The 19701-nt window shown below is 41.4% G+C and overlaps 1 pseudogene; it reads left to right on the top strand.

The window, feature by feature from the left end:
- Positions 1-2823: 2823 nt before the first annotated feature.
- LOC116888070 lies at positions 2824-3533 on the top strand (annotated as a pseudogene).
- Positions 3534-19701: the final 16168 nt, after the last annotated feature.

The following is a 19701-nucleotide window of genomic DNA, read 5'->3' as shown; positions in this document are numbered from 1 at the left end:
CAGGAAGATCTCAAGTTCAAGGCCATCCTCAGCTATGTAGTGAATTCCATGCCACTCTGGCTACACAGAGACTCTGGCTCAAAAACACGTGAACAATGTTTCAGTTAATTTTCTTCTTTCTCTTGCTTTCTTTTTCTCACTTAAAATTTTTATTAAAATATAATTACATAATTTCTCCCCTCTCCTCCCTCCAACCATTCCATATCCTCCTACTCCTTCTTAAAAATCAAGGCCCATTTTTGACAAAAGAGCCAAAACCATCCAATGGAAAAAAGATAGCATTTTCAGCAAATGGTGCTGGTTCAACTGGAGGTCAACATGAAGAAGAATGCAAATCAATCCATGCTTATCACCCTGTACAAAGCTTAAGTCCAAGTGGATCAAGGACCTCCACATTAAACCAGATACACTCAAACTAATAGAAGAAAAAGTGGGGATGCATCTCAAACACATGGGCACTGGAGGAAATTTCCTGAACAAAACACCAATGGCTTATGCTCTAAGATCAAGAATCGACAAATGGGATCTCATAAAACTGCAAAGCTTCTGTAAGGCAAAGGACACTGTGGTTAGGACAAAATGGCAACCAACAGATTGGGAAAATATCTTTACCAATCCTACAACAGATAGAGGCCTTATATCCAAAATATACAAAGAACTCAAGAAGTTAGACCGCATGGAGACAAATAACCCTATTAAAAATGGGGTTCAGAACTAAACAAAGAATTCACAGCTGAGGAATGCCGAATGGCTGAGAAACACCTAAAGAAATGTTCAACATCTTTAGTCATAAGGGAAATGCAAATCAAAACAACCATGAGATTTCACCTCACACCAGTGAGAATGGCTAAGATCAAAAACTCAGGTGACAACAAATGCTGGCGAGGATGTGGAGAAAGAGGAACACTCCTCCATTGTTGGTGGGATTGCAGACTGGTAAAACCATTCTGGAAATCAGTCTGGAGGTTCCTCAGAAAATTGGACATTGAACTGCCTGAGGATCCAGCTATACCTCTCTTGGGCATATACCCAAAAGATGCCCCAACATATAAAAAAGACACGTGCTCCACTATATGTGCATAGCAGTCTTATTTATAATAGCCAGAAGCTGGAAAGAACCCAGATGCCCTTCAACAGAGGAATGGATACAGAAAATGTGGTACGCAAATGGAATATAACTCAGCTATCAAAAACAATGCCTTTATGAAATTCATAGACAAATGGTTGGAACTGGAAAATATCATCCTGAGTGAGGTAACCCAATCACAGAAAAACACACATGGTATGCACTCATTGATAAGTGGCTATTAGCCCAAATGCTTGAATTACCCTAGATGCATAGAACACATGAAACTCAAGACAGATGATCAAAATGTGAATGCTTCACTCCTTCTTTAAAAGGGGAACAAGAATACCCTTGGCAGGGAATAGAGAGGCAAAGATTAAAACAGACACAGAAGGAACACCCATTCAGAGCCTGCCCCACATGTTGCCCATACATATATAGCCACCCAATTAGACAAGATGGATGAAGCAAAGAAGTGCAGGCCGACAGGAGCCGGATGTAGATTTCTCCTGAGACACAGCCAGAATACAGCAAATACAGAGGCGAATGCCAGCAGCAAACCACTGAACTGAGAACAGGACCCCCGTTGAAGGAATCAGAGAAAGAACTGGAAAGAGCTTGAAGGGGCTCAAGAGACCCCTTATGAACAACAATGCCAAGCAACCAGAGCTTCCAGGGACTAAGCCACTACCTAAAGACTATACATGGACTGACCCTGGACTCTGACCTCATAGGTAGCAATGAATATCCTAGTAAGAGCACCAGTGTAAGGGGAAGCCCTGGGTCCTGCTAAGACTGAACCCCCAGTGAACGTGATTGTTGGGGGAAGGGCGGTAATGGGGGGAGGATGGGGAGGGGAACACCAATGAAGAAGGGGAGGGGGAGGGATTAGGGGGATGTTTGCCCGGAAACTGGGAAAGGAAATAACATTCGAATTGTAAATAAGAAATACTCAAGTTAATAAAAAAAATCAAGGCCCATTTTGCCATATATATATAAAAATGGTGTTATATAATATATGATATATTATATATCATATATAATATATGTGATAAATATATTAATATATAAACATGACATGCTGAATTCATTTAGTGTCACTTGTACGTTTAAATTTTTAGGGCTGACTGCTTGGCATTGCATAAACAATTAGGATGTCCCTTCTTGGTGAGGAATAGTTCTTTACCTTCCAGTAGTCATTAATTGCTTATAGTCCTTCTAGTACGGGTGAGGCCTCCTGATATTTCTCCCACCCATGTTGGTATATCAACTAGTATTAGAATTGTTTAGGTCTATTTTAGGCATTCCTATTGTTGGTCTTTCATGGGTGTCCCTGTCCTGCCATATGTAGAAAGCACAGCTACCACATAGGACTTTCTGCTCTTCTGCTTCTTACTATCTTTCTACCCCTCTTCCACTAGTTCCCTGAGCCTTAAGTGTAAGGAGTGATGCTGTGAGTGTATCAACTGGGACTGGGCAAGTCATAGTCAACTGTTGTTGACCAATTGTGGCTTTTTGAAATTAGTCTCAGTTAGACTGGTGCAAAGGTGGTGCGGAGTGTGTTTCAAAGTGTGGTGTTGCACGAGGCTGTGATGGAGCCTCTGTAAGGAAGGTGGGAGCTTCACAGCTTCAGTAAAGGCCAGCAGCATTGACAGCATGCTGAGCCATGAACGACAGGTTCCTGAAGTAGAAGTGCTTACGGATCTGGGAAATCTGCACAGCATACACCTGCAAGGTCTCGCTCCAAGGAAGATGTAATGTGTTCTAGATCAGAGTCAAGGTCCAGATCTAAATGTAGGTCTATCTCCAGAAGAAGTTCTAGAAGGCATTATACAAGGTCACAATCACGATCTGGCTCTCAAAGATGATCCCGGAGCAGGTCTTACAACTGAGATTATCGCAGACGCCACAACCACAACCACAACCACAGCCATTCTCCCATGGTTACTCAAAGGTGTCATGGTGGGAACTGGGCAAATTCTGACCCCAACTGGAATGTTTGGATTGAGCTTGTACACCACAGAAAGAGATCTAAGAGAAGTGTTCTCTAAATATGGTCCCATTGCTGATGATCTATTGTGTATGACCATAGTGTAGATGGTCAAGAGGATTTGCCGTTGTATATTTTGAAAATGTAGATGATGCCAAGGAAGCCAAAGAATGTTCCAATGGACTGGAGCTTGATGGATATTGAATTAGGGTTGCTTTCTCTATAACTAAAAGGCCCCATACCCCAACACCAGGAATTTATATGGGAAGACTCACTTGTGGCAGTTCACGATGCCAGGACTATTATGACAGACCATACATAGGAGGTGGTGGAGGAGGAAGTGGATGGAGAGCAGCTCAAGACAGGGATTTACAGATTTACAGGATTTACAGAAGGCAGTCACCTTCTCCCTACTACAGTGGTGAAGGATACAAGTCTCATTCTCCATCACGATCCTACATACCATGTCGCTATTAAAGCATGAAATCGAAGCCTTTCTGAAACCTGCCATAGAGCTGTGATATTGTTTGTGAAGAATATTTTCTATTGTCTCCTGTTTAAAAAGTGAACAGTGCCTAGTGAAGTTAGGTGGCTTTTACACCTTTTATGATGACTACTTTTGAAATGCTGTTTTTATTTTGTATTTGTGTAGTTTAATGCTTTGTTCAAAGTTAAGTGTTTTCAGAAAAGTATGTTTTGCGTGTATTTTCTTACAGTTCAAATTTTGACTGCCGAGAAATTTCTATTGTACAAAACTTCATTTAAAAGGTTTTTCTACTGAATCCAGAGTATTCTGAAGATTGAAGACCACGTGTAAAATGCTACCAGATGGCAAAAAGCAACAATAAACAAGTTTGATTTTTACTTTTCTTTCTAAATATCAATGCTTAACAAGAACCATTCTTTTTTGTTTTATTTATTTGTTTTATTTTTATTGGATATTGTATGTATTTACATTTCAAATGTTATCCCTTTCCCTCTCTCCCATACCCTCTCCTCCCTCCCCTGCTTTTATGAGGATGCTCCTACTCTCGCCCACCCACTCCCACCTCAACATCATGGCATCCCCCTACACAGGGAAAACAAGCCTTCACAGGACCAAGGGCTTCTCCTATTGATGTTGGACAATGCCATCCTCTGCTACATAGACAGCTGGAGCCATGGGTCCCTCCATGTGTACTCATTGGTTGGTTGTTTAGTCCCTGGGAGCTCTGGTGGGGTCTGTTTGGCTGATATTGTTGTTCTTCCTATGGGATTGCAACCCCCTTCAGCTCCTTCAGTCCCTTCTCTAACTCCTCCACTTGGGTCCCCTTGCTCAGTCTAAGGGTTAGCTGCAAACATCCTCATCTGTATCAGTAAGGCTCTGGCAGAGCCTCTCAGGAGACATCTGTATCAGGCTCCTGTCAGCAAGCACTTCTTAGCATCAGCAATAGTGACTGGGTTTGGTGGCTACACATGGGGTGGATCCCCAGGGGAGGCAATCTCTGGATGACCTTTCTTTCAGTCCCTGCTCTACTCTTTGTCCCTGCATTTCCTCCCGTGAGTATTTTGTTCCCCCTTCTAAGAAGGACTGGAGCATCCACACTTTGGTCTTCCTTCTTCTTGAGCTTCATGTGGTCTGTGTATTGTATCTTGGGTAATTCAAGCTTTTGGGCTAACATACACTTATCAGTGAGTGCATACCATGTGTGTTCTTTTGTGACTGGATTACCTCAGTCAACTATTAAAAACAATGAGTACATGAAATTCTTAGGCAAATGGATGGAACTAACAAGAATCATTGTTTATGTTATCAATAATAAATAAGTAAATAAATAAATAAAAATAATTTTCTTTCAGGAGTCCATGAAACTTGTCATATTCAACATACCTGCAATTAAGTGTTAAAAACGTGCTATAACTCTGTGGTGATAATATTAGAACAAAAATCTTTTCATAAAACAAATGCTTAATGCTTACATTAATATGAATTTGTCAGCCTTTATGTAATCTCTATTATATATAGCAGGGAATAAGAGGTACAGATCCATGCCTTTAAAAGGCTGTTTCTTAAGTCTGTTACAAGGAGATAATGGTATTTCAGCTAATTATCAGTGACAATACACTTCACCACAAATGTACTCTTGTTCTTCTAGCTTTTAGAGTATATAAAAAACTGGGTGCTTCAAAATATGGAAGGAGAGAAGAGATCACCACACCTGTGTGATGGATGAAGACTGCCTGTTCATTCTTGAAATATGGTTTTCAGGTCCTTTGCTTACCAAAGGAGGCCCAATTCGCTCAAATGTTTTGAAAACTGTCTAAATAAACGCAAGAAAAAATTCTGACGCAAAAAAGAAAATGGTCTCCATCTGAAGCTGCTTTGATGAGCGGTGAGAGCTACACTTATCTCTGGGTATAAGGATAAGGCTTTAGTGACTCAGCCATTAAAGGTTAAGCTCACAACCCCAAACCATCTTTCCTCATTTTAAAATTATAATTTAATGTTTACAATTTCAAACATATATGCAAAAGATTTTGATCATATTTATACTCTTAACTGTCTCTTATGCCCCCCAATTTCCCTTTCTTGTTTTCCAACTAGTTCCCCTCCTGATTTCCTGTCTTTTTTCCCTTCTTTTTTTTTCTTTTGTGGTGTTTGCAGGTAGCCATAGATACTGTGTTGTTCTAGATTTTAGCAGCCATGTAATAATCTAAAAGTACAACATTTCATGGCATTTGGTCCCATCTTCTGACACTTAAATCCGCCCACTTCTTTGATGCTTCCTGAGCCTTGAAAAGGCTGATAATGGATGTTCCACTTAAGACTGAGTACCCAATAGTCATTTTTCCTTTAGCACTTTGATCCGTTATGAATCACTGACTTAACTGCTGCCCTCTGCAGCAGAGCGAGAGCAGCAGAGCTGACAGCAGCAGAGCTGAGTAAAGCCATAAGTGATTAAAAGATGGTTTGAGTACATGTGTATTTAGCAAAACATCAGTGGTAAGTTCTCACCCAGGGCCTGGAACCAGCCTGGCCATACGGTTTTGGCCACTTGGGCATCCACTCCCTCCTCTGGACTCTCAGCTATAATCAGAAAGCAGTTGGTTACCTCTAAATAGTCATGCCATTTTTGTACGTGTGGTTCAAATGTTTTTGCTTCTATGTCCGAATTGTAGCATTTTGGGCCCACAGCTCAGTAACAAGAGCACTGTATCGTTTCTTCTACAGCAGGCTGAACAGCATTCTTGCACTGTGGACACCCAGCAGCAGAGAGGAAGCTTCAGATCAATTTCAGCCTGGTTTCTGTGTCCTCTATCCAAAATGGGTGGTGCCTTCATCAATAGGGTTGTTCACCCAGTTCTAGTGAGTGACCAAGAACAATGACAATGACCTCTATTGATTTTGGAGCCTTTGGGCCTCCCTGACAAACAGTTTGCAAGGATATATCTTGTACCTGGTATTGCGGCTTTTCTTGAAAACGTATGGTTTCTGGGAACAACAGCGTCACCTATGTAGGGTTCCTCCATTCAAACTGCCTTTGAAAAAGAGTGTGTGTTTTAATTGTCTTTTAAAATTAACAGTTTCTACTTAGGCTGTTTTTCTATCTCCAAGCCTCCATCCCTATTTAAGCCTTCTCACCCATATTACTCCCCTTTCTGCTTACACAGCATATATTTTATTTTCTGTCCCTTTCCCATCCCCATATATTGTGACTCCTTTCTTGCCCCCCCTCCTCTGTGATACACTCACTCATTCATTCTTCAACATAGAAATTAAAGCATTTGCGGTAAAGATCTGTATATGAGGGATAAGAGTATCGTTTGTCTTTCTGGGTCTGTGTGCCTCACTCAGTCTAATATTTTTCAGTTTTATTCTTTTTCCTATACATTTAAAATGTCAGTTTTCCTTGTGCTAATAGAATTCTGTTATGCCTGTGTACTGTATTCCCATTATCCACTCATTAGGTCATGGACATCTAAGTTAATTACATTTCTTAACTACTGGAAACATAGAATCAGCATACATAGTTGTGCATTTATTCCTAGGCTGTAGTAGAATTTTGGTATATGTCCAGATCAGTTCCAGCCTGAGCGCTGTATCTTTGTCATTTTGAAGGCCCCCATCATTAACAGCATTTGTTATTGGTTTCCCGCTTAGCTATTCTAATGGCAGTGAAATGGAATACCAGAGTATTTCTATTTGAATTTCTCTGATGAATTAGGATATTAAATACTTAAAAAAAGATTTGTTAGTAATCTGTACACCCTTAATCATGAAACTCAGATAGATAGATAGATAGATAGATAGATAGATAGATAGATAGATAGATAGAAAAAAAGAAAGATAAAGAACTGAAGATACCAAGGAACTGAAAGAACTCATCAGTGAAAATTTAAATCTCCAAAGAAATATTTTAAGGAAGATCCTAGAGGAAAGGATGGTAGAATTAGTATTATGAAAATGACCATAGTACCAAAACTTATAGATTTGATTCAGTTCCACTCAAAATCCCTACAATATAACTCATAGATATAGGGAAAATTCTCTAAAAATTGTATGGTCCTAAAACAATCTCTAATAGCGAAAGCAGTCTTGAACAATGTTAGAGGGATTACCAAAGCACATTTCACGACATATTACAGAAATATAGTATGATAGAGATATAGTATTAAAATATGCATGGTATAGGAAATACAGAATAACAGAAATACAGATCAATAGAACACAATAGAAGACCTAAATACAATGCGTGATATATTCTCACTAATAAGTGGATATTAGACAGACTATAAAGTACAGAATACCCAAGATACAGTCCACAGAACCCAAAAATGTCAACAAGCTGAAGGGCCCAAGTGAGGATGCCTCAGTCCCACTTGGGAGGGAGAAGAAAGCAACTACAAGGGGGAGGTGGAGGGACCTGGGAGGGAAAGGGGACTGGGGTGGGATGGGGAGAGAGGGGACTATGATCTGGTGTTGGGTAGGGGGAAGTACTGAAGCCCTGAGGGCCAGCAGAAAGAATGGAAACAGGTGACCTCTGGAGGAAGAAAGTTGGGAGGACCCCCCAGAATGTACCAGAGACCTGGGAAGTGAGAGACCCTCAGGACTCAATGAGAGGGACCTTAGATAAGATGCCCTACAGTGGGGAGAGGGAACTTGTAGAGCCCACCTCCAGCAGAAAGACAGGGCATCAAGTGAGGGATGGAGTTGAAATCTCACAGCCAAAGCTCTGATCCACAATTCTTCCCCTCTGAAAGAAATGCGGGGATGGAAATGGAGAAGAGCGTGAGGAAAAGAAGGTCCAGCGACAGGCCCAATGGGATCCAGCTCAAGGGGAGGCCCCAAGAACTGACACCATTACTGAGGCTATGGGGCACTCACAAAAAGGGACCTATCATGGCTGTCTTCCGAATGACCCAACAAGCAGCTGAAAGAGTCAGATGCAGATATGTGCACCCAACCAATGAACAGGAGCTGCTGACCCCTCTGGGTGAATTAGAGAAAAGCTGGAGGAAGCTGAGGAGGAGGGCGACCCTGTAGGAAGACCAGGAGTCTTTTTTTTTTCCCGTTTTTTCTTTATTAACTTGAGTATTTCTTATTTCCATTTCGAATGTTATTCCCTTTCCTGGTTTCTGGGCCAACATCCCCCTAACCCCTCCCTCTCCCCTTCTATATGGGTGTTCTCCTCCCCACTCTCCCCCCATTACCACCCTCCCCCCAACAACCACGTTCACTGGGGGTTCAGTCTTAGCAGGACCAAGGGCTTCCCCTTCCACTGGTGCTCTTACTAGGATATTCATTGCTACCTATGAGGTTGGAGCCCAAGGTCAGTCCATGTATAGTCTTTAGGTAGTGGCTTAGTCCCTGGAAGCTCTGGTTGCTTGGCATTGTTGTTCATATGGGCTCTCAAGCCCCTTCAAGCTCTTCCAGTTCTTTCTCTGATTCCTTCAACGGGGGTCACGTTCTCGTTCAGTGGTTTGCTATTGGCATTCGCCTCTGTGTTTGCTGTATTCTGGCTGTGTCTCTCAGGAGAGATCTACATCCAGCTCCTGTCTGCCTACACTTCTTTGCTCCATCCATCTTGTCTAATTGGATGGCTGTATATGTATGGGCCACATGTGAGGCAGGCTCTGAATGGGTGTTCCTTCTGTCTCTGTTTTAATCTTTACCTCCTATTCCCTGCCAAGGGTATTCTTGTTCCCCTTTTAAAGAAGGAGTGAAGCCTTCACATTTTGATCATCCGTCTTGAGTTTCATGTGTTCTATGCATCTAGGGTAAATCAAGTATTTGGGCTAATAGCCACTTATCAATGAGTGCATACCATGTGTGTTTTTCTGTGATTGGGTTACCTCACTCAGCATGATATTTTCCAGTTCCCTCCTTTTATGAATTTCATAAAGTCATTGTTTTTGATAGCTGAGTAATATTCCACTGTGTAGATGTACCACATTTTCTGTATCCATTCCTCTGTTGAAGGGCATCTAGGTTCTTTCCAGCTTCTGGCTATTATAAATAAGGCTGCTATGAACATAGTGGAGAGCGTGTCTTTTTTATCTGTTGGGGCATCTTTTGGGTATATGCCCAAGAAAGGTATAGCTGAAGACCAGGAATCTTAATTATCCTAGACTTCTGAGATCTCTCAAACACTGAGCCACCAACCAGGCAGCATACACCAGCTGAGATGAGGCCCCCAACACATATGCAGAGGACTCCCAGTCTGGGTTCAGTCAGAGAAGATGCACCTAAGCCTCAAGAGACTGGAGGCCTCAGGAAGTTTAGAGGGCTGGTGCAGTGGGTGGGGTGGGGGACATCCTTGTGAGACCCAGGTGTGGGGTGGGGAGGCAGTATGGGATGTGGAACTGTCGGGGGGCAGGGAGTGGACCAGGAGAGGAATAAAATCTGGAGTGTAAAAACAAAAAGACCAAAAATACAAATACCCATATGATTTTAAATGTATATATTTAGAGGTATACATTGACTTCTTCTTTTGCTATTCTTTTTCTTTATTCTTCTCTTAAATATTACATCCTGAGTGCAATTTCCCCTCCCTCCCCTCCCCCCAGCCTAGTTCCCCACACCTCCCCTCTTAAGACTGTATTCTCTGTACCTTGTAAGTTTTGTCACATCGTGCTTCCTTCAGTTGTAGGGACATTTACATTTTCCTTCCTCGTTTCTTCAATAACCGTTTCATCAGTCAATAATCTGTTTGTAAATCTCCAAGGGTTTACATATTTTCTGTTAATTTCTCTTGTTGATTTCCAGCATTATTCCACTGTGATCACATAAAAGACAAAGAGTTATTTCAGTTTTCCTATATACTGTCTTGCTTTGTGTTGTGTGATCTATTGAGTAAGTGTTATTGGCTGCTGAGGCGGTCGTGTAGTCTGTAGTGTTTGGTTGGAGTGTTCTGTAGATTACTGTTAGGTCTACTTCATCTATGGTGTCATTTAACTTCAGTACGTCTCTATGTATTTTGTTCTATATGACCTTGTCCACTGGCAAGATTGGGATATTGATGTCACCTACTATTGCTGTGTTTATTCTAAGCTGTGACTAAGTATTTCTTAGTATTTCTTTTTGGAAATTGGGTAAACCTGTGTTTTCTTCAGATATGTTTAGAAGTAAAATGTTTTGATGAATTATTCTTTGATCAATATGAAATGACCTTCTGCATCTCTTTCATCCAGTTTTAGTTTGATGTCTATTTTGTCAGACATTGTAATAGCAACAGTGGTGTGTTTCCTGGTTCTATTTATCTTCAATAATTCCATACACTATGTCACACTAAGATACTGTCTATACTTGATGGTAAAGTGTGTTTTTTATAGATAGCAAAGAAAGGATTCTCTTATGACCCAATATGTATATGCCTTTTGACTGAGGAACTGAAACCATTAACATTCAGTTATTGCTGAAACATTTATTTGATTCTTAAAATTTTATTGACTTTAGAGTATTTAGTATTTTCTTAGTCATCTTTTGCTTAATGTCTACTTTACCATCATCCGTTTTCTCTGCAACCTCTTGGTTGGGTTTAGCTTTCTCCTAATTCCTAAAGTGTCATTTCTTCTCTGCATGTTGGCTAGATCTGAGTCTCTGTGAGGTGCTAAACGCTGTGAGAAGAAGCTTTTTTGAAGGTTGATAAATGCACTGATTTGTGGATACAGCGGAAAGTCATAAGGAATCGTTTTAAATGTGTCATTTAGTTTCCATGAATTTGTGTACTTTCTGTTATTTCTCGTATTGATATCCAGATTTAATCCTTTGTTGTCATGTGGGATGCATATATATAAAACAATATATATAACTATATATATATATACATATATATATAGTTATATATAAAACTATATGTGTTCTAATATGTGGTGCAGGGGCTCCTGGCAAGAAAGTGTATTTTTTCTGTATTTTTCATTGTTTAGGTATAAATGTCAATTAAATCTATTTTATTTATAATACGATTTAACAGAAGAATTTCTGTATTTGTCTACGGGTGAATGTGAAGTATCGAAGTGAGTCATTATCAATGTGTAAGCATTGAGATCTGATTTTAGATCTAGTTGTGTTTCTTTTAAGAAACTGGATGTCCCTTTGGTGCTTAAACACAGAATTGTGGTATTTCTTTGGTTAATTTTCCCTTTATTAGTATACTACATGGTAGTTGAACCAATTTAATCTTATCCCTGTCCGCCTAGCTTACAAATGAATGGAACTCAGACTGTAGTTAATTTATTTGGCTCTTACCACACCTCTTAATAATAACATTCCATATGAGCTTATGGGGGCCAATTTTAGTCACACTCTAGTTTGTTGTACGAGTGTTTCATTATTCCTGGCTGTTACCCAAACTTGTCAAGATTTTCCATTTCGAGGCCACTTTGGGGTTCTGAGTCACAATTTACACAGTTGCAGAGCAAACAGTAGGTAGGTTGTGGCAGCAGGTGGTCATGTGGGAAGACTGGCTCTGGGGATTTCTCTGCGATGTTCTTGTTCTGATTCCAGGATGTCTTTGCAGCCAGACAATGGACGGGGATTGGCTCCAGCGGATCTTTAGCTGGGGTTCTGAGTCAGACTCCATGTGCTTCCACAGCCAAATGTGTTTGGTAGCTGATGGACAAGTAGGCTGAGAGCCGATCCCTTTTCATGCTCTGAATTAACTCCCTTATTGCATTTAGCTCTCTGCGTTCTTATAAAACTGTGTTCTGGAGTTTATTCCTGTTCTGTGTAAACTCATTCAGTAGTTTACTTGTGTCCTACTTTAAGTCCTTAATTATATTTACAATTGCGTTTTGAATGATTTTCTAGAGTTAAGTCTAAGTTTCACTCATTGATGACTTGTAGTTTGGGGAGGAACATATCATCTTGGTTTCTTCATGGTAACTTGTTTTGCATTTAAATTTGCAATCTAGTTAGTTTGTTGGTTGAGTCTTTTCAAATGAGTTTCTCAACCAACTGTGTCGAGTGGACTTTTGTATCAGATATTTACTGTAACCTCAACTTAGCTGGTTTTAGGTTGCCTAGCTCATGCATGAAGTTCATCCATGCAGAGATATTTAGTATTGATTCCTGAGACTGGTAGCTATGGTGATTTCATATCAGCTGGGCAGTGCATGGTTCTTATTCTCACAAGTGGGTGACTTGCATGAGTTAGCAAAGAGTGGGATGGGATGTCTGGGTCAGTGGGGCTCTGACTGTGTGCTGTGTTAGTTGGCAGGGAGAAGATTGTCATTCCGGGCTTGATTACGTGTTGCCTCTCAGCTTGCAACGCATGGGCATTCTGGGAAATCTTGTGTCCCCAATGGTCAGATACCTGGTGTTGGTGTAGGTATTCTGACCTGGTGAGTAACAGCTGCCCTGCTGGGTTCTGTACACAGTGGAGGTTGGGATGCCAGCAATGGGAATGTTGCTTTTGAGGAGCTAGTGGGAATTCTGTGGTGTCCTGTGGCAATAGAAACAGAGTGTCAGGATTTGGCTGAGGTGTCACTCCTGACCTGATGAATAGGAAGGCATACCTCTGGGTTTTGCCCTTAATGGGAGTTTGGGTGCCAGGGATTGGTGGGGATGTGGCCTCTAAATTAGTGGTTAGATGCTTCTTGGGTTTCTGTGGTGTTGAGTGCTGGATTACTGGGGGTTGTCGGTGCTGTGGTCTCTAATCTGGCAAATGTTTAAGCACTTGTCTGGATTCTGCATGGAGTGGAAGTTGGGAAACCAGTGGTAAACAGTAGTGTGGTCTCATATGTGGTTGACTGGTGTTTCCTGGTGTGCTGCATTTAGTGGCTAGAATCAGGCTGCTGGGGGCTCATGGGTAATGTGGTCTCAGAGTTGGGTGTGGGTGGGGATTCTGTGGGATTCTGTGCATGGTAGTGGTAGTTACACTGTTTAAGCTTTTACAAGTTAATTTCCATTTAGAATTTTTTCCTACATGTTGCTGATTTTCTCATCACTTTGTTGATTCTTTTCCCTCTATGTTGCTGACTTTTCTCTCCAGCTTCTGGATTAAATTCTGCCTGTTTTTAAAATCTTTTGACTTCGTTGATCACTTTCACCAGAAATCTTCATCCCATGACGTGTCACATTTCAGTGTCCTAAATTCAGTACTTGAAGGAATCCTGCTTCCTTTCCCTTTCATGTATCTCATGCAATTTTTACATATTTTAATTTTAATATCGACTCCAGCTTTATTTGATATCCTTCTTATTAATTAGCCCATTGGTGAGAGCGCAACTGCTAATACCAGTAATGGAGGAGAAACAAGAGTACTGTATCAACAAACATTAAGACATGAACGACACAGGAATACATTTAAAATTTATCAAATCCCAAGACTACATCATCAATGACCTCAAGACAGAAAATGACAAATTAATGCAGAATATGTCATGAAGTTACAAAATGTTTGGGTAAATTGTTAATGAATGAGATAAAGAACAAAATAGAGGTGGATCAATGTTCGATAATGAAAGAAGAAAATCAGTTGAGAAGAATGTAAAAGAAGAAAAAGCAGGGGTTGGGGATTTAGCTCAGCGGTAGAACGCTTGCCTAGCAAGCGCAAGGCCCTGGGTTCGGTCCCCAGCTCCGAAAAAAAGAAAAAAGAAGAAGAAGAAGAAGAAGAAGAAGAAGAAGAAGAAGAAGAAGAAGAAGAAGAAGAAGAAGAAGAAGAAGAAGAAGAAGAAAAAGCCCAAGAAAAGAAAAAAAGAAAAGGAAAACCCAGAAATGATTTTGAATATCATTATGCAGTTTTATGAATAGTGGGAGAGAGGTGGTTAGACTTCTGGAATTTTGTCTTCCCTGGTCTTTATGCTGCTATTAAGCCTGTACTAGTTGGATGTCTGCTGTCCTTCAGCCATGTCTTTATTGTATAGCTTCCATTCTGCATGCCAGGACCTCCTGCTGGCTTCACTTACCTCTGAAGATTGTGGGATGGGCAGATTTTCATAGCCTTGAGTGGCACCCAAACCCCCTCGGGTGGTTAATTTTAGCTTGTGGGTTTTCTCTGAAGTGTATTGGGAGTGTGGTAACCAACTACAGCATTGGCGTTTATACAGATGAAGGGTCTGTCTTTGTACTCTCAGGAACTTCCAAGATTGTCAGCTCCGTAGAGGTGGTGGCTTCAATATTCTCGGGCTCTGGTCTAAAGTGTGCAAAGGCTCCTGACCTCAGATTTAGAAATATCAAGCTCATGTTAGTCTCATTTGATGAAATTTACTCCTGGCCACTGAAGGTGGGTTTATTCGCATCACTGTTTAAAAGGCTTCCTTTCTCTGCCTATGCATATCTTGTCCTACTTTTCTGCACATGCCTTCTAAGGCCATGTGTTCCTTTGAGGCTGTGACAGGTTAAACTACCTGTCAAGCTACCAGACTTCTTATTTCCTGTTGTCATACTCAGGATGTATCAATTTAACAACAGATTATCTCCCAAGGCGGCACCTGAATCATATATAGAGTGGCAAAATTGCATCTTTGTCTTTCTTCTGTTGTCCTCCCAAAGGATCACTTTCTCATCGACATCTGTAAAGTCTGTCTGAGCCTTGTGTTGGCTACGCCATTATCTGAAGGTAGAATTTCCAGTGTCTTTTTGCCAAGCCTACCTCCATGGGCTTTCAGAGGAGGCATCTGCTTTCTTTCCTTGCTGGAGAGCTGTGTAACTGGAGTTGTGTTCGCTTCAGCAACTTTTTTATTCGCCATGGTTACGTCACTACCTTTATCAATGTCTGCGGCTCTTCCTCTTCCTTTCTTTGCAATAGTCTGCTCGTTCGTATGCTCTCATCTCTTTGACTGAGTCACACGGAGGCAGCTTCTACTGTTCCACCTTGCCTAGAACTCTCATCACACTTTAAGTCAGGCAATCTGCTGGTGCCGTTTCTGTTTTGCTACTGCGTTGTATAGGTTTCTTATATATTTGAATATTGGTAAATTACAAAAATTTTGATTGTTTTCTCCGATTTCATAGCTTGCCATTTCACTTTTCTTACTGATTCCCTTGCTGCTACCTTCTTTACATTTCTGTAGTCCTGGGTATTTACTTTTCTTTTTGTTTCCCACGATGTAAGAACAAAGCTTTCTTTAAAGACTTTTTAGAATTTCAGGACATTGTTTCACTTATTTTGAGGCGAACTTTGCATATGATGTAAGGGTTTACTTTCATTTTTTATATCCTTTCCCCAATAGGGTTTTTTAAGTCTATTTTCATGATTATAGGTTTTTGATGATCCTGTAAAAATAATCAAACCCTTGGTTTGATTTCTTGGCTCTCTGGTCTCTTTTATTATTCACTGTCTATTTTACTGGAAGCGTCCTGCCATTTAGAATTTTATAGGTTACTAGTACAATTTTGTCTGGTTTTGCTTTCTTTTGTTTTGGTGCAATCTTTCGTTGTGCAGTCCTGGACAGCCTCGGTCTCCCATTCTTCCTCTGTCACCCTGTCTAGTCCTTGAATTATTTAGCATGTAGCTTAATTTTAAACGAGAAACTATTATACCATGTTGAGTTTGGTGCATTGTTCTGATAGTCTCAGGTGAGGATGCATCACTTCAGTACAGGAACTTGAGGTTGTCATGGACAATGTAGCAAGGCCCAGACTCACAAAGAAAAGAAAAATAAAAAAAAATTGTGAGAAAAATGAAGACCAGATTATTACATCACAAACACAATCAAAGAAAGAATTCTACATGGCCTGGTCAAACAGCAAAAACAAAAGCAACATAAATGATCAAAACAACATGTCTCCCATCAAACTCACTATTCTACGAGAACTAACCAGATGAACCACAGGACACAGAATTTATTAATCAAATAAGTCAAGGAATTTAAAGAAGTTGTGAGCAAACATTTCATTGAACACATGCACAAACAACAACAACAAATGCTTGAGTGATGCCAAAGAAAATGCAAATATACATTGGTACAATGATAACTGAGAACTTGAAAATCGAATTTAAAAAGACATAGAAATGTTGAAGAGAACACAAGCTGAAATTGAAATGGTATTTTAAAACTCAATATTTCTGCAAGTTCTCTCTCCCTTTTTTGGGCATTTCATCTAAGGTCCCTCCCATTGAATCCTGAGAGTCTTTTACTTCCCAGGTCTCTGGTACATTCTAGAGCGTCTCCCCATCCTACCCCTGCCATACCTCCCAAGGTTGACTCTTTCCATTTTTTCTGCTGGCCCTCAGGGATTTAGTCCTGCCCCCCCCCCGCCCATTCCGAATACCTGATCAAATTCCCCTCTTCCTCTTCCTCTCCCCTTTCCTACCCAGGTCCCTCCCTCCCTGACCCCTTCCTGCGATCACTTTCTTCTCCCTCCCAAGTGGGACTGAGGCATCCTCACTTGGGCCCTTTGACTTGTTAGCCTTCTTGAGTTCTGTGGACTGTATCCTAGGTATTCTGTACTTTTTTGGCTAATATCCACTTTTTAGTGAGTACATACCATGCATATCCTTTTGGGTCTGAGTTAGCTCACTTAGGATGATACTTTCTAGTTCCATCCATTGGCCTACAAAACTCAGGATGCCCTCATTCTTAAGAGCTCAGTAGTATTCCATTGTGTAAATGAACCACATTTTCTGTATCCATTCCTCTGCTGTTGGATATCCAGGTTGTGTCCAGCTTCTGTCTATTATGAACAAGGCCACCGTGAACATAGTGGGACATGTGCCCCTGTAACATGGTGGGTCAGCTTTTGGGTATATGCCCAAGAGAGGTATAGCTAGATCTTCAGGTAGATCTATGTTCAATTTTCTGAGGAATCTCCAGATTGATTTTAAGAGTGGTTGTATCAGTTTGCAATCCCATCAGCAATGGAGGAGTATTCCTTTTTCTCCACATTCTTGACAACATGTGCTGTGGCCTGAGGTTTTGATCTTAACCATTCTCATTGGAGTAGGTGGAATCTCAGGGTCATTTTGATCTGTATTTCCCTGATCACTTTGGGTTTGTTATATAGTGGATTATGTTAATGGGTTTTTGTATATTGAACCAACCTTGCATCCCTGGGATGAAGCCTACTTGATTGTGGTGAATGATAGTTTTGATGTGTTCCTGGATTTTGTTTTCAAGAATTTTATTGGGTTGGGGATTTAGCTCAGTGGTAGAGCGCTTGCCTAGCAAGCACAAGGCCCTGGGTTCGGTCCCCAGCTCCGAAAAAAAAGAAAAAGAGAGGAAAAAAGAATTTTATTGAGTATTTTTTGCATTGGTATTCATAAGTGAGATTGGTCTGAAGTTCTCTTTCTTTGTTGGGTCTTTGTGTGGTTTAGGTATCAGAGTAATTGTGGTTTCATAGAATGAATTAGGTATTGTTCCTTTTGTTTCTATTTTATGGAATAGTTTGAGGAATATGATATTAGGTCTTACTTGAAGGTCTGGTAAAATTCTGCATGAAAGCCATCTGGTCCTAAGCCTTTTTGGTTGGGAAGTTTTTAATGACTTCTATTTCCTTATGGGTTATGGGCCTGTTTAGATAGTTTACCTGTCCTTGATTTAACTTTGGAATGTGATATCTGTATAGAAAAGTATCCATTTCATCTAGATTTTCTAGTTTTGTTGAGTAGAACTCACCTCCAGCAGAAAGACAGGGGATAAAGTGAAGAATAGGGTTCCCATCCCACAGTCAAAAACTCTGATCCAGAATTGTTTCTGTCTAAAAGAACTTCAGGGACAAAAATGGAGAAAAGCTTGAGTAAAAGGAGGTTCAGCGACAGGCCCAAAGTGGGGTCCAGCTCAAGGGGAGGCCTGGTGCTATTACTGAGCCTATATATTGCTCACAAAAAGGTACCTATCATGACTGTCCTCCGAAATAACCAACAAGCAGCTGAAAGAGTCAGATGCAGATATGTGCACCCAACCAATGAACAGAAGCTGATGATCCCTGTGGTTAAATTAGGGGAAAGCCGGAAGAAGCTGAGGAGGAGGGTGATCCTGTAGGAGGACCAGCAGTCTCAATTAACCTGGAAACCTGAGATCTCTCAGACACTGGATCATCAACCAGGCAGCATACCCCAGCTGAGATGAGGCCTCCAACACATATACAGTAGCAGACTCCTGGGTTTGGGTTCAGTCAGTGAACATGCACCTAACCCTCAAGAGACTGGAGGCCCCAGGGAGTTTAGAGGTCTGCTGGGGTGGGTGGTATGTGGACTGGGGGCATTCTCGTGGAGAGAGGAGAGGGGGAGGGTGTATGGGATGTGGAACAGTCAGAGGGTAGACCGGGAGGGGGATAAAATCTGGATTGTAAAAAAAGAGTAAATAAAATTTTTAAAAATCAATATTTCAATAAGAAAACTCAGGCACCCCCACCCACAGGGACAGCTGAAAGCCAGCCTGAGGAGCAACTTCAGGCCAGAGACCAGAGTAAGACCAAGCTTTTCTGCTCCAAGTGACCTTGCCTGGTGGACTCCAGGACACACAAAGGCAAAATTCCTCTGGGACCAGACACTTCTGCTTTCTAGCTGGCACCCAAACCTCACCGATCCCAGCCCATAGCTCCCTGCTCCCAAACCCCGTGGGAGAAAGAGTGGATGGCCCAGAAGTGTGGAAAATCCTGAGACTGCAGGGCAGAAGAGACTGCTACTTCTGCTCACCTTTGCCCACATCCTTGACCCAAGAGGAAACTGTATAGGGCCTCGGGGCACAGGAATATAGAGGCAGTCAAGCTGCAGGAGCCCTGCAGTCCAGACTGTGCACGGATCTGAAAGGACCCAGTCAAACAGCTCCTTGCACCCAAACCCCTGGGAGAAAGAGCTAGACCTTCAGAGGGGCAGGCACACCTGGGAAACCAGAGGAGACTACTCTCTGCCCACATTACTGACTCTAGAGGAAAACACCTAGCACCATCTGGGCACGCTGTGCACAGGGACCTAGGAGTTGGGGCAGGCTCTTCTGGTTCCCACCTACAGGAACAGCTGAAAGCCAGTGGACAGGAACAACTACATGCCTGACAGCAGAACATTCTGTTCCCATAACTGGCTGAAAGAAAACAGGAAAACAGGTCTACAGAACTCCTGACACACAGTCCTATAGGAAGATCAAGCCACTGTCAGAAATAGCAAAATAAGTAACACCAGAGACAACCTGATGGCGAGATGAAAGCACAGGAACACAGGCAACAGAAACCAAGACTACATGGCATCATCAGACCCAATTCTCCCACCAAAGCAAACACAGA

Source organism: Rattus rattus, chromosome X (genome assembly GCF_011064425.1).
Source record: "Rattus rattus isolate New Zealand chromosome X, Rrattus_CSIRO_v1, whole genome shotgun sequence".
Lineage (NCBI taxonomy): Eukaryota > Metazoa > Chordata > Mammalia > Rodentia > Muridae > Rattus > Rattus rattus.
The sequence above is the reverse complement of the archived record's forward strand: the minus strand, read 5'-3'. Positions and strand labels throughout refer to the sequence as shown.